Source organism: Cryptomeria japonica, chromosome 2 (genome assembly GCF_030272615.1).
Source record: "Cryptomeria japonica chromosome 2, Sugi_1.0, whole genome shotgun sequence".
Taxonomy (NCBI): domain Eukaryota; kingdom Viridiplantae; phylum Streptophyta; class Pinopsida; order Cupressales; family Cupressaceae; genus Cryptomeria; species Cryptomeria japonica.
The window spans coordinates 306,983,857-306,998,927 of NC_081406.1; the positions used below are offsets into that span (position 1 = coordinate 306,983,857).

At 36.0% G+C, this 15,071-nt stretch overlaps 1 protein-coding gene across 1 annotated transcript in view; it reads right to left on the bottom strand.

Annotated features, from left to right (window-relative positions):
• LOC131075364 (uncharacterized) overlaps positions 1–15,071 on the bottom strand; it is a 175,148-nt gene that overhangs the window by 86,465 nt on the left and 73,612 nt on the right. The gene's annotated exons all lie outside the window — the stretch shown is intronic.

Here is a 15,071-nt window from a genome sequence, read left to right on the forward strand (position 1 = left end):
TGAAGCGAGAAATGTAGCTCACAACAAAACTGAGATTAGGTCTAGTGGCAATGAGATAGATGAGATTGCCCACTAGTTGCTTGAATGCAGATTCATTCTCAACAGGAGAGTCAGATTTGGCCGACAACTTCAAGCCTTTCTTCATAGGTAGATGCAGGTTTGCAGTCTTGCATTCAAAACTTTTCTAGCACAGACTTGGCATACTTCAATTGAGATGTGAAGATGCTATCACTATTCTACCAAACTTCAACACCTAAGCAGTAATGCAGAAGCCCTAGGTCGGTCATGTCAAACGATTGGCACAAATTGTGTTTGATTTCCTACAGCAAAAGTGTAGAATTGCTACTGATAATCAAATCATCCACATAGATAACAAGGATGATATCATGGCCAGTGGTCATGACATACAAATTTGAGTCGGAAGGACTCTGGAAGCCTTGATCAGTGAGGTACTTATCAATTTTCATGTACCAAGCCCGAGGAGCCTATTTTAGGCCATAGAGTGCTTTCACCAGTTTGCACACCCGGTGTTCTTTATCAGCGACCTTGAATCCAAGAGGCTACGTCATGTAGACTTGTTCCTGCAACTCACCATTGAGGAACGCATTCTTGACGTCCATCAAATGGACCTTCTAGCCAAATTGATCTGCCATGGCTAAAACTAATCTGATGGTGCTCATCTTTGCTGTCCAAAGGTCTCCTCGTATCCAATGCCTTCACCCTGAGAGAGGCCTTTTGGTACCAGTTGAACTTAGTACTTATCCAATGTATCATCAACCTTATAGATCCATTTTCAGCCGATAGGTTTCTTCCCTAGAGGAAGATCAAACAAAACCCAATGTTGTTCTTCAGAAGACTATGGTGCTCTGCCTCCATAGCTTGTTCCCACTCAGGTATCCCTTTAGCCTCAAAGTATGTTTGAGGCTCATACACAATGTGAATGTTGGTCATGAGAGAAAAATTAACTGTATACTGGTGTTTGCTCTTTTGTTGTGACAATTTACCCTCAATGAGCTCATCATCATGAAAATCACCAATAGTTTTAGCCCACCACTTAGGCTGGACAGTAGATGTACCGACATCTAAAATACGTGGATCAACATCACTGGGAATGTCTATAACAAAGTGTTGATGTGTCTTTTGTACAAGACCAAACACAGAATAAAATACCTAAAGGTACCTTATCCTCTCTTGAATAAAGTTTCCTGACTGCTGAAGATCTCGCCGAAGGATCAGTCGAAGTAACTCCAAGGTTCTGATATGTAGGTTCTCTACGTGTGGATAAGCTCTTTGCGATACGATGTGATTTTGCTAGAATCACAAGGGAACTTACTTTCAACGACCTAAACGTCTGATTTGCTTTGGATATTATTGGAACGTGGAATTTCACTGGCCCTTGATTTTGAAAAAAGGAAAAAGGCTAAGGGCTGGAATGGGATCTATTTCTAACACTAAGAAAGTAAGAGCAATGAATGACCTTTGATGAAATTCTAACTAAGTCTTGCTTTGACATCCTAGGATTATCTCCACAAGATTAGTGCGATCTTTTGAGGAAAGCTTTATGATGTTTAGATCACTGCTACAAGCATGGACACCCTCAGGTTGATGCATATCACTGAAGAGCGATAATTGAAGTTAAGCTTAGGCTGAATGATTCCAGTTGACTATGCAAGGCAAGTCTGCAATCAACAAACCGCTAGTAGTATGGATATACGAATTTCACCGTTGATCATACAAATTTCTTCCATTCACTTAATAACATGAAATCAAATTTGAGAAGTATAGAGACCATGCAAATTGTTGAATCGACCCATAGAATTCACCATTTCTTCAATGAAGTTTACAAGTCTTTTGCAACAATATCTTCGCAACAATCTTTGCCTTCTCTTTCTACTTTACTCTAACTATTTCCTACTCTCTGACTATTAACTATTAGCTAACTATTAACCTTCACAAATGAGGAGCCAAGGCTTTATATAGGGAGCCCTTTACAACAGACGGCTCTGATTGACTTAGTATCAAGGGCTAGGATTACAGGATAGAAACCGTAATTAGGGTTTGTTATAGCAAACTTCCTTAGCCAATTAGAAAATTACATTCCCAGAGCGAGGACCAATAGGAAGCAGTGGTAGGTACACCGAAGTTTGTGCCGCCTCCGATAAATTAGGTACATTGAATCTGGTCATGCTGAGGTGGACCAATCCGACAGGAGGAATGATGACTGGGATGCCACCTTGTCTAATGCTTGTGACTTGGTTGATCCTTTTCTGTCTCTGACGTGATGAATGATGTACTTCCTTTGCTTGATGAGGCTTCCTTATTGTCAAGTCTTCCTTCTCCAGTAGCATATCTCACCCTAAAGTGCTGGCAAAGCCTTTCTTTGTCATCATGTGGTTCCTTAGCGTGGCGAAGTGAAGGTTTTGGCAACTTCTTGAACACCTGTAGTTTTCCAAGGCTTCAAAACACCTTGAGTCCATCTTTGTGCTTTTGGAATGTCCTTGATGAGGATGGACTGGAATAGGTCGTCCTTGTCCTGGCTTGATCTCCTCCCATCTGCAAAATAAACCAAAGGATGATTAAGCACATATGACATATTCATTTCAACATAGCACTTTCCACCTTAAATCATTAATGAGAAGACATCAAAATGGAATTTCGCTCAATATCCTCTCTAGGGACAGGCCCTATAAAAATTTCGCTTTGGACCCTTTGGAAGGGTTAGGAGCGAATTTTGACAAAGTTGCTCAATCAGACCTCATTTTCAACATTACTCCACCAAGATCAAGTCACTCACCTCCAAAATTGTCAAGGAATAGGTTTTTCTCAAGGACCTAGGCAAAATACTAGACCACTTAGGAATTTCATTCTGGACCCTTTGGAAGGGCCAGGAGGGAAATCCTTGTTCTTGAGCTCATTCCTTCATTCTTCCACTTCAATTCACCTTAAAGGTTAAGGAAACGTTACTTCATTCCTCTCTAGGCCATAAAAAACAAAATTTTGACTTGTTTTGAAGGGGAAATAGGTAATCTTAGGAATTTCGCTCTGGACCCTTTGGAAGGGTCAGGAGCGAAATCCTAGTTTTTGTCCAATTCCTTCAAATTTGTTGATTACTAGCAACTCAAAGTCATGCCTAAGGACATCTCCAATCCTAATTCACCCTGACCCACACTTGTCTTGGCATAAAATTGAGAGAAAAGAGAGGTTTTGAGGAATTTCGCTCTGGACCCTTTGGAAGGGTCAGGAGCGAAATTCAAGTTTTAGGCTTGACTCTTCATCTCTTCAACTCCAATCTTCTTTGCAAGGAAAATATACACCACTCCACTTGCATCCACGCCATAGGAACCAAGGTCTTGACCTCATCTAAGGAGAAAATGGGTGTTTTCAAGAATTTCGCTCTGGACCCTTTGGAAGGGTCAGGAGTGAAATTCAAGTTTTAGGCTAAAATCCTTCATCTCCTTCACCTTTAGTCACTCCCTAAGGCAAAAAAAATGTCAAATACTTCCAAATATGCCCAAGGAGCTAAAGTTTTGGCCTAAACAAGGGAGAAAATGAGGTTTATGGAGAATTTCGTTCTGCACCCTTTGGAAGGGTCAGGAGCCAAATTCATCCCCTAGGCAAAATCTTCATCTTTTAATGCTTTCAATCACTTCTCAAGGCAAGAACATATCAAAACCTTCACAACATGCCTTAGAAACTAAGACCTTGGTCTAATCTAGGAAGAAAAGGGTGTCTTCTAAGAATTTCGCTCTGGACCCTTTGGAAGGGTCAGGAGCGAAATTCATAAATTAGGTTGATTTCACACTCCATTGCCTCAATTCACCTTCAAACTTGATCAAATTCACCTCAACTTATCACCATCAAGTCTATTTGCCACTTACTTAACTCAAAACAAGGTCTTTCCAATGTCCTAGGCAAAATAGAGGGTCAAATGAGGATTTCGCGACTGAGTCTCTCAATTAACAATACTCCATTTTTGTGAACTGAAGATCACATTGAGCTGAGAGTCTCATAATCTGATTGACGAAGAGAAGGTTGAGTTCCATTCCTGAAACATAGTAGACATTGAGAAAATCAAATTCCTCCCACCAGACTTAATCTGCACGTTGCCCTTTTCAACAACGATACACGCTTCCCCTCCAAAGATCACAAAATCTGAAAAAGACTGATATTGTATGAACCAGTCACGCCGATGAGTGAAGTGTCAAGAAGCACTTGAACTGATATACCGAGCAGAAGACTTGACATGATCTATAGATCTTTTAGCCATGAAGGCGTAAAAGACAGATTCAATCTGCTCAGTATGCTCTGCAGCATTCGCCTTAGGTTGAGAACCTCCTTGCTTGGATTGAGCGCCAAGTGTCTACATCATACCAACTTCATGTGATCGTACTTGTGGCAATAGTTGCATTGAACGTTCTTCTTCTTCAAGCCTTGTGATGACGGAGCAAAGCTCCTTTGATACACTGAGATTTACCTTTATCCTTGTGAAAGGATTTGGCTGCGAAAGCTTGTTCTATGCAGGACAAACTGCCACTGCTGCCAAACTACTGTTTCCACCGATCTTGCTGCAGAAGTTTGTTGCACAATTCTGGAAACTTGAGGTCAACATTAGTTGAAGCAATGTTGAGTGTCTCGACAAAGTGCTCATAGGACTTCGGCAAACTCTTCAAAGTAATGACTACCATGTCGTCTTCCTCCATCTTCCGCCCGATTGCTTCCAACCAATCACAAATGTCCTTGATTTTGGTGAGATGCTTGTAAAGAGATTTTTGTTCATCCATGATGATAGAGAAAAGCATGTTATTGAGAAAGAATGCATAACTTTAATCAGAAGTCTCATGCAACACCTTCAAATGCTCCCAAATTTCAGCAGGTTGTCTTGCCAGACAAAACCTGTGGGAGCTGATCATCGATGACTGATAGTTTGATGAGCATGACAGCTTCACGATATTGCCCATCAAACTTATCCAAATCGGAACCCACTACCGTAGCACATGTGGATTTCCCCAACACTAGCTGATCAAGACGGCGATATTCAAAGATTGCCAACACTCATTTCTTCCAGGTGTTATAATTTTTGCCACTTAAACTTTTGGTTGCCTTCTAGTGTGATATTTGTTAGAGACGCCATCATGGAAATCAAGGTCAAAGAGAGTTTACTATATGAGAGCGCAAAAACCAAGGCAGAAACAGAAAACACTCATCAACGCATCCCAATGCACAAATTTCTAAGAACCCAGAAAATTGTGATAAAAACCCATAAAATATGAACAGGACCCAAAAAATATTTTATAGAAATTTTTTTTATTTTTAATTTTTTGTTAATAAAAAACAGAGAATTTGCTGTTAAAATGTTGGCTAAGAATAAACTTGAAACCCTAGCTCGAGTTACCTGAAAAAAATATTGCAGAAAACAAACTCAGGGTGAACCAAAGCATATGGCACAACAGAGATCGCAGAACAGAGACCACGAATAGAAGAACAAAAAAATGCACAGAGATCATAGCCTAAGAATGACACAAGAGTCACGCGAAATAAAACAAGCGCCCGATAAAACAGACAAAGATCATGGGTTTGCAAAATGAAGAATTCAGGCTAAGGGTAGACAGAATTTGCACGGGTTGGGAGAGACGAGACTGAAATACGAAACACGCAGAACAAAAAACCACGCATGTGGACAGAACACATGCACAATTTTTTTTGTTTCGACCACGAAAGAAACCACTCCTTGAAGACGTGATTTCGCAGGGAGAAAATGGCATGGATGCACGAAAAATAATGGACAGGGGATTCGCCGCAAGAACACGTCAAAAAATGACAGGAAAAACCCTTCACAAAACTCACACGAAAAAATCACAGAGATCGTGTGAGGGAGAGAAACAAGTCACATGACTCCCAAAAACCACTGACGAACCCACAAGCACCACAAACATTAATAGAAAACACTAGGTTAGGTTTCAAAAAATTACATCCCAAAAAAAAAATTTGTTTCGAAAAATTTTCACTAAAATAATTTAGAATTATAAAAAATCTCAATTTTTTTTTTTGATTGTCCTCCAATACAATGAAAAGATTCGATGGTAATTGCAAGATTATATTATTTACAAAAGACAAACGTTCTTATAGCAATTACAAGGAATGATGTTTCCAGAATGAAACAAACGTTAACGGAAGCCAGGAATAGAAACATTCTCAGAAAACTAGAATACACTAAAAAATACATCAGTGACAATTAAATAATAATAGAATAATATTATTCTAACACTTTTATGTGTGGATTGGTGAGTTACAGAAAAGATGTTGCACCTTTCCTTCTATTCACAGAAATATGCAACGTATGGAGGAGTGGTGAAGCTTTGGGGGCATTGGGTGTGTTTCTTTGGCTAGACGTGGAAGAACATATGAAGAGTTAGACGATTATTGAGTGCCCAAAAAAAGGAATAAGCGTTGGCATAAAGTTTTCTTTGGCAGCTAACAACTATTCGATGATATCTGAGTTATATACCTATTTTTGATAGGTATTGAAGTTAGATAAAACTGCGACAGAAGTGCAGTTTGAAAACAATGATAGTAGTTTTCATTCATCTCTACGGTGATGGAGTGAAACGGTGGAAATGAAAAGGTCTGTTTTTGTTCTAAAAAGATGGGTGTTGTGTAATTATGTTGTGACATATAGGTATGATCTTTGATGTTGAGTTGTGCAGAAGAAAAGTGTGAGAGAGTGTTGTGAATGATAGATACATGAGCCACTGTTTTCAAAATTAATTCATGATTTTGGTCAGTTCTATTTGGTGCTACAAACAAGAAGAGTTAAAAATAAAAGGGAAAGTCTTTTTTGAAATATCTGTTAAGGAGTTGAAATAAAGAACGTATTGGGAGTCTGAAGTTTTATTTGTTAAAATATAAGGTCTTTCTGAAGTTATGCATGAAAAATGGAAGATTGATGGAATTGGTGTGTCATGTGTTGAAGAAAAGCATTTTAAAAGGTCAAGTCAGAGGTTGGATTTAAAAAGGAAATAAGGTGTGATCAGACAAAGGAGAAAAGTTATTAATCAAGGGCTATGATATACAGTCATATGTAACAAGTTCATTAGTCTAAAGTGATAGTGTTTTTGTCTTCTTGTTATATCAAAATTTGTGTCTCAGTTACCAGGAGTCGGTGCTCTTTTGAAGTTGGTGCTTCTAAGGGGGTTGGTGCCCTCTGTAAGTTTGTGCTTTGAAAGGGGTCGGTGCCCTTTGTGGGTTGGTGCTCACTTTACAGTGCTGGGTTGATGCCCTCTATGAGTTGGTGCCCACTTTCTGTATTTCAGAGTTGGCGCTCTTTTAAGGAAAAGATTTTGATCTGCTGTGGTTTTTTACCCAGAAGGGTTTTCCACATGAAATACTGTGTTCTTGTGTTGCTTGTCTACTTTCTCTTTTAATCTCTATGGTTTAAAGAAATTAAAAAGGTTATAAAACTAATTCAACCCTCCCTCTAAGTATTTTCTGTGTGCTTTTCAATTAGAATGCCAATGTTTTATTTTAAATAAGTTTTCACGTTTTATTTGAAATGTAATCAAAAGGGGCTTTTGGATGTAATTTGAAAATAATTTTAAATACTTTGAAGTAAAAGTAAATTAAAATAAAAATAAATCAAAATAGGGGACTCGAAAGTAAAGTGCCCATAAAAGAGAAGTCAAGGCTCACATTAAATCATTTGTTCAATTAAAATAGGGGTCTCGAAAGTAAAGTGCCCATAAACCCTCTAGAAATCTCTTCATATTTGAGGAGGAAAACACTCTCTCCACTTGGATGAATCACAATTGTGTTTCAGCTCGAGAAAGGATTTAGATTTGCAAGTAAAATCCATATTATTGACATTGTTGAGAGTTTGTATTTCATAGTTGGAATATAATATACATATATTGCTAGTTTTCAATTGCTATACCTATCATGAAAGATTTATTATATCAGTTATGTGTATGTTTTTAATTTGCTGAATATAATAGTATTTGTTGTTTCAATTATAATATTAGCAGAAATTATGCCATACCATTGCTATATTTATTTGTTGGATATAATATATTATTTTCTACACTAAATAAACCACAGCAGCAAGGTTCTTCTGCACCAAGTGAAGAGGAGATTGAAACATCCAAAGGACTGTCATACCCCATTACCTTGTCCTAACGGCACTTTAGAGAGAAATATTGATCACAGCCCTTACATATTATTCATGGTTTAACTAATATTAACTGCTTTACAAATCAGGTATTGGTTGTGGGTTATGAGTGTTTGGTTGTTAGTAATATTTTGTATGCTTCCATCCATAGAGTTATTGGTTGTTAAATGGATTTCACAACAGCATTTATAAACAATCAGATTGCAGCTAATTCAATATTATTCAAGTATTAAGGGTTTTTATGTAGTGTTGTTATATATATAGGATTCAGTTAATATTGTTGTCACATTAATCTGTTGCTAATTAAATTCTAAATTAATTAAGACTGATTAGCTTATGGTTATTTAATTAATAGTTGTTTGAATTAAATTCTAGGTTAATGTTTAGTTCTAATTTACTCATTTCATTTTCAGTTTAGATAAAACAGAAGATACAAATTGCATGTTTACTGTCTTTCATTTGAATTCTGACATATTTACATATTAATGATCATTTTTATTGTAGGGTTTGATTTCAAAGTGTAGCATTTATTTTCAAGTTTCTTTAAAATACAAAAAAGCATATTTCTAAAAATTCCTAAGGGACATTACAAAGGAACTTCAATGTTGACTACCCATATAACAAAAGATTAAAGTACCATAACTCAAGCACACCACATCATAGGCATGAGGTGAAATTATTTTATTCATTTATAGTAGTCAAAATATGTTCTACATCTTTCCTCTCCTGTAGCTTATTGTCATCCTTGACAATTTTGACCAATGGAAGTGTACGAAGCAAATGGTAAAGCGATCTCAAATGGAATAGACAAGAAAGTAGACGAGGATGAAATAGTTGGTAGAACATGGGGATAAAGTGAAATGGACATAGATGATAATACTGCTAAATCATTTCCTTTCAATGATTCGTTCTCTTCCATCATTTTCTAGCACATTCTCTCAAAGCTGGATCTGTCCATATTAATGGTGCAACAGCCCACTTAAATTGATTGACTGATTTTTGTTTTTGTCTTCTCTTTTTCTAGCTCCAAATTTTTTTTGTTACCACTCCACGCCTTTTTTATCTAATCTGGCTGCTTCTATCTCAAATGTCATTGCCATGAACTTCTAATCATTAACACAACATCTATTTGTTTCTATGGATTGGTAAAATAAGTCTCATAACGATAGTATTGGTTAAAAAACTAAACATATTGCTTAGATATAAATTAAAAATAGAAACCATAGATTTCCTCTGCCTGCTGAGCCTTTTGTAATGTCCCCATTTTTACACAATGTTGTTTCATAAACATTTGACCAGTTTCCCAGTTTTTTAGTAAGCCTCTAGGTGTGCTTGGGAGAAATCCAACATTCTTGGAGAAGCATTTGATCAATCTTGCAGAGCAATTGTTCTTGATTTTGAGTTCAGTGGATTAGATGGAGCCCTTTGATGCTTTGGGAATCAATTTCCGACCTTTTAGGTGCTCTCCAAACTTTTTTGAGGAGCAAGCTATTTTTAGAAAGTCACCCGGTTGCCTCTAATCATCGTCCCTAGTCTTCAATATCACTTTGGTATGATCAAAATTGCAAAATTATATCATTTGGGTACTTTTTACAACTTGGTTATATTATTGAGTTATGTAATTATTATTTCATAGGTCACTTAAGTTGTCTAATGTTGGAATTATTAACAGGGAGGATCAAGTGTAATAGCTCTTTTTAAATGTGTTGAAACGTTATTTCTAATGAATGCCTTGGAAAAGAGACTTTATTCATGAAAAAAATTATTACTCTTCAAAAAGGTGAAAAGTGCTCCATAAAATCAATTATTTATTTTATAAAAGGAGTTTTGGAGCAAAATTAAGGAAAAAAATAATATTTTGTTGCTTTGAAAAGTTATAAAAGGAGGTTGAGGGTTCATTGTTTGGTTGTTGATGAATTGGATTTGTCTTCTGCATTTCAGAGAGAACTTGTGTTCTTCTAAAAAAACCTTGAGGACAAAACCCTCTTGAGTTTGTTGGTTTCGGTGGTGAAAGATCCTCCCGAGCTGATTTATTGTGCTTTCACTTCGAAAATCATATTGGAGCTCCAATGGAATTTGTTGTTTCCTATAGACTTTGAGGATTTGTTTTGGTGTTTATTTTGAGTTTTGGTGTCAAACATTTTGTCATTGATGTCAAAGTTTCTAAACAGAGTTTTTGGTATGAAAAATGTGTTGACCTGCTTGAGCTCTTTGTCTTCTTGGTTGAGTTGCCTACTTGTCTACTTGAGCTCCTTGCTAGTCTACTTGAGCTACTTGGTCGACAGCTTGAGTTGCTTGTGTGTCTACTTCACCTGGGTGCCTCTCATCTGGCTGCTTGTATGCTTGTTTGCCAGTTAGATTTATTTGACATGTCATCTGTTGAATATTCTAAGGGATTGATTTATATGAAGTTTTATATATGGCGGTTAATTTAAAAGAGCATGTGGCTTCAAATTTTAATAACTCCTTGGATTAAAAGAAAGGGGGAATCGTTTTTTATATAGATAGTGCGATATCTATTTCTTTGTTGGGTGTTAATTATAATATGGCTGGGAATAACTGTGTTGTTGCCAATCAAATAGTATTGGAAATTGCCAAGTTGTAATTGTTGGGTGATGTCTCTCTTAACCATCGAATATGTCGGAGCTGTTGTCTTTATGGAGTGTCATTAATAGTTTTGTTTGGGCATTATTACACTTCCAAGATTCCATCATCTGTTAGATAATGGCTCCTTGATTGTAAATGCCCTCATAAAAATCTAAAATCTTTTATGAGTCTGCTTCTTTGACAAAAAGTTATCATTAATGACCACTATATCAAGAAGATTGCAAGACACTAACACCACTATTTAAAGTCATCACAAAAATGACCTTCCACCATATAATGAGTTTGTGCACTTAAGTTCATTGACTCATGCAAGATCCCACAAAAAAGTAGGAGCATTGGGTTGATAAGCCAAGGGCATAAGTCAAATAGACGGAGACAACTCTTCAAAACCCTAGCTAGGACCTACATCTTGTTCATTGCACCTTTAAGAGCCCAAATTAAAGTAGTTTGATGTTACATGTGGACAAAGATTCAAAACAACACATTCTCCTAAGTGATTGTAGTTCTAGAACTTTGACCTTGAGTTGCTTGTCATTTTATGAGGGCCTAGGAACACTCCATTCCACAATATATAAGCAAAGTGTCCCTTGCCCAATCTTTGTATATTACATCTTCAATAGTAGTAATATATTGGTACTGAAATTGATTTTACGCAACACGTAGCTCATTGCTAGTTGCCAAATGAAAAAAAAGCTATTTTGGAGCAAACAATAAGTGAATCCATTCTTAATTGTCTTGAAGGTCAGCCATCAAATGCTCTCATCCATGGTTTTCAAAGGAAAAATGATATTCAAAATAACATGGACCAATCTAGGTTGAGGCTAGGAGTTGAAACTTCCTTAGAGGAGCTGTAAAGTGTGATGCACTCTATCTATTTTTTTTATTTATTTATCAAACCATAATGATGCCAATAAAGAGAATGATGTATCACAGTAATATACTAACAAAACCTTGGAGCTATATTTTATTAATAGAATCAATTGGAATACATCAATAGAGTAATAATAATAAATTCTATTTGATTACATCAATAGAATAATAATAATGTGAAACAAATTAGAACTTGAGCACGTGGTGGAAGATCATTCCCTATATCAGAACCGATGATGCTGTATAATGTTTCTCCAGCTGCCCCATTTATCAGTATATTGATAATAAAAAAAGAATGCTCTCAATTCAATGCAATCCCTAAATGAGATTGCTCCAAAAAACCAAAATTCTTTTGTCCTTCAATCTCCGGATCAAAGGTTTTTCATCTCTATATTATTAGTTGAGTGCTATTTGATGTAGCTGCCCTCTATCTAAAATATGTGAAATGAGCATAGAATGATCCTATCAAGGTTAGGTGACCTCTATCCAGTCATTGGCATGCTCCCTACACTAGACACCTAGCCTAAATGTCAATAAATAAAGATTGTTTTATTTGATTTGACATTAATGTTACTTAATAATCAAATACCATGTGACATGGCACTAGTGTAATAACCAAAGTTTGAAAATGCAGACTCGCCAGCTCAAAGAAATGACTCACACAATGTGGCCCACAAAAAGTTATAAATACACAGAAAAAGAAATTAGTGCAATTTGAGAATACCAAAGTCTAATTTGATTATCGATTTGTCATAATTCAAATAATACGTATGGCATATGACCCTCAAACTCTCAAAGCTTCAAAGTTCAACAAATGCACCATACCACAACAAAATTATAAATGGTAAATGGATAGCAACACTCTAACTGTTTACATATGATGATATGTTAAAAAACAGCCAAATACAATACATATCTGCCTTTTTCCCCCTCGTGTAAATCTTTTGGGCCTCAGACTAGAAGGTAAGTCGCTATCAAAATGATGACGGAATGTTTTCTCAAAAGTGTTTTTGATAGCCATCACTATGTTCTTTGATAGCCCAATCAAAAAAGGGATCAATGTCAACCAATTTGATGGTATCGTGAGGACTCTCCACCATTTTGGTTTGAAGGTAAATTTTATATTGAATGAAGACAAGGTCATCAAAGTGCTTCTGGGTCAACCTATTTCTCTTTTTGTATAAATCTTCTCAAAGAGGCTCCAATTGTGTTCACAAACAGAAGCACTATAGGGATGGGATAGAACATGAATAGCTAGCTTATGAAGATTTGGTGTGCTAGAACCATAGTTCTCTCTCCATAAAACTACAAAAAAAACATTTAAAAATTATAAGAATTAAGTAAAAAATTTGAAGATTGTTCAAACATTCAAGTTTCTAGCTTCTGCTACTAGTATTAAGCTAAGAGAGAGAGGAATTTTTTTTACTTGGGTGCTATTTTCCCCTCCTTTGAATTTCTTGAGATAAAGAAAAGAGCCTCCCTTTGCCCTTGTTTAGACCTCCAACTGATCAAGAACTTCGTCTTTCATGTCATTTTTTGGCAACATTGTATCAATGCATGAAGTATTGCCTACCGTGACATCTCATCAACCTTAAATGTATCAAAAAGTAGTAGGCTGAGGCGTGTATTGGCTGGTGAAATTTTTCACATATCTACAATCAATGATGCATCAAATAGTTTGATATATTTTCTTATTTCCACCATAGTAACACAGAATGGTCTCTTTGGCCTTATCCATGGCCTCATATAAATAACCTCATATGATATATCTTTATTGGTATCCTTTGAGAATAATGTCCATAGTTGGTGGAACAATATGATTAAAATGTGAAATGATCAATGAATCCAATAACCCATTGACATGCCATCATCATCCACCAAATGAAGAACCTTGACCAAAGATTCTGTCATCTAAAAACTTGAAAAAGAATTTGAAATTATTATAAAATTAACCAAAAAAAAAAAACAATTAGAAATTCTTTATTAAGTTATGTTTGTTTTTGTTACTTACCTTATTCGACTCATCTACGTTTTTGATAACTCTTCAAAGATATTTCTTTTTGTCTTCTCCCCTTCAATTTTTTAAATAAGGAGACTCCAATTACGTCTTGCACACAAATATTTGCTTGACAAAAGAAATTGCAACAACCATAGTTACAAAACTCACCTAGACTTGCCAAGACTCAACGAGTCTTGAGGCAAGTGGTTGTAACTGGGTCCTAGAGAATCAAGACCCCAATAAGTCTCCCCACACCCAGAAAGTCCCAGAAGGTAGACTAAACTGTAGTAGGCATGAGTTTAAGTTAAAAAAAAAAAAGAATTTAAAAAGCAGTCTTTAAAAAAGACTAAAATCATCTCCTCCACCCTAAAAAGAAATTCATTTTTTTTTCAAACACAAGGAGCAGAGAAGTTCTACTTTTTGAGCAAAAAATATGTCATTGGAGAGCATTGGTTGAGGACAAAACAATGATTGAAGATCATTTCAGCAGGTTTGTTGCAAACCTTGACGTATCGATAGGATCTTAAGGAGAATTTGGAAGAGCCCACCATTGATTTGGAGCTGCCTACCTTAATTTGATCATGTAGATTATTTTTAGAGCTTTTTCTTGCTCCCTCCAATAAACTCTACTATTTGTATCTTTGACTCTAGGATCCCACTGACCTATTTTAGTCATTTGTAGCTATTAATACAATTTCTTTCTATTTTTATGATTTCTCAAACTCTCAATATTATCTTTCCTTCCTTTTAACCTATCATAATTTATTGATTTTCTGGTTCCACTGATTTTTTTTCTAATACTTAGATAGCTAGTCATATAGTTTAGTAGTTGTCAATGATCAATTTTCAATAGGCTTTAAATATTGATCATCTTGCCATTCCATGCATTCATGCAACACCTTAGCATATTTACTGATACACTCCCACAAAGTCAGCATGATATAAACATGCATTTCTTCTCATAATACTACTAAGAAGCATATCTTCCACTTGAACATGCTGTTCAGTGTTTTTCTCATGACATAGAAATAAAAAACCATGTCAAGGTAAAAGAAATTAATTAAATATGCCAATTCATTTTGACTAATGACAATATAGATCCACTCTGATACAAATGCCAAGTAAATGCAAAAGGATTTGAGAGAGGTTAAGGGATAATGTCTCAAATGAAGAACACTATAGATGGATTAGGAAATATTTAACGAATGTCTAACTGGACTTTTGTACACACAATAATGGGAATATACCCAAATGCAGAAAGACATAAAAGCCATAACTTCTAATGTTATCAAAAAATGCACATGAGGAACAATGAATGTCACCATCAAAAACATCTCATCCCATAGTTGCTACTAACAATGCAGAAGGGATGATAACTGCTGATTTCTAGAGAAGCATGTTAAATTCTACAGGGGGGAGAACAAGGTTTTCTAT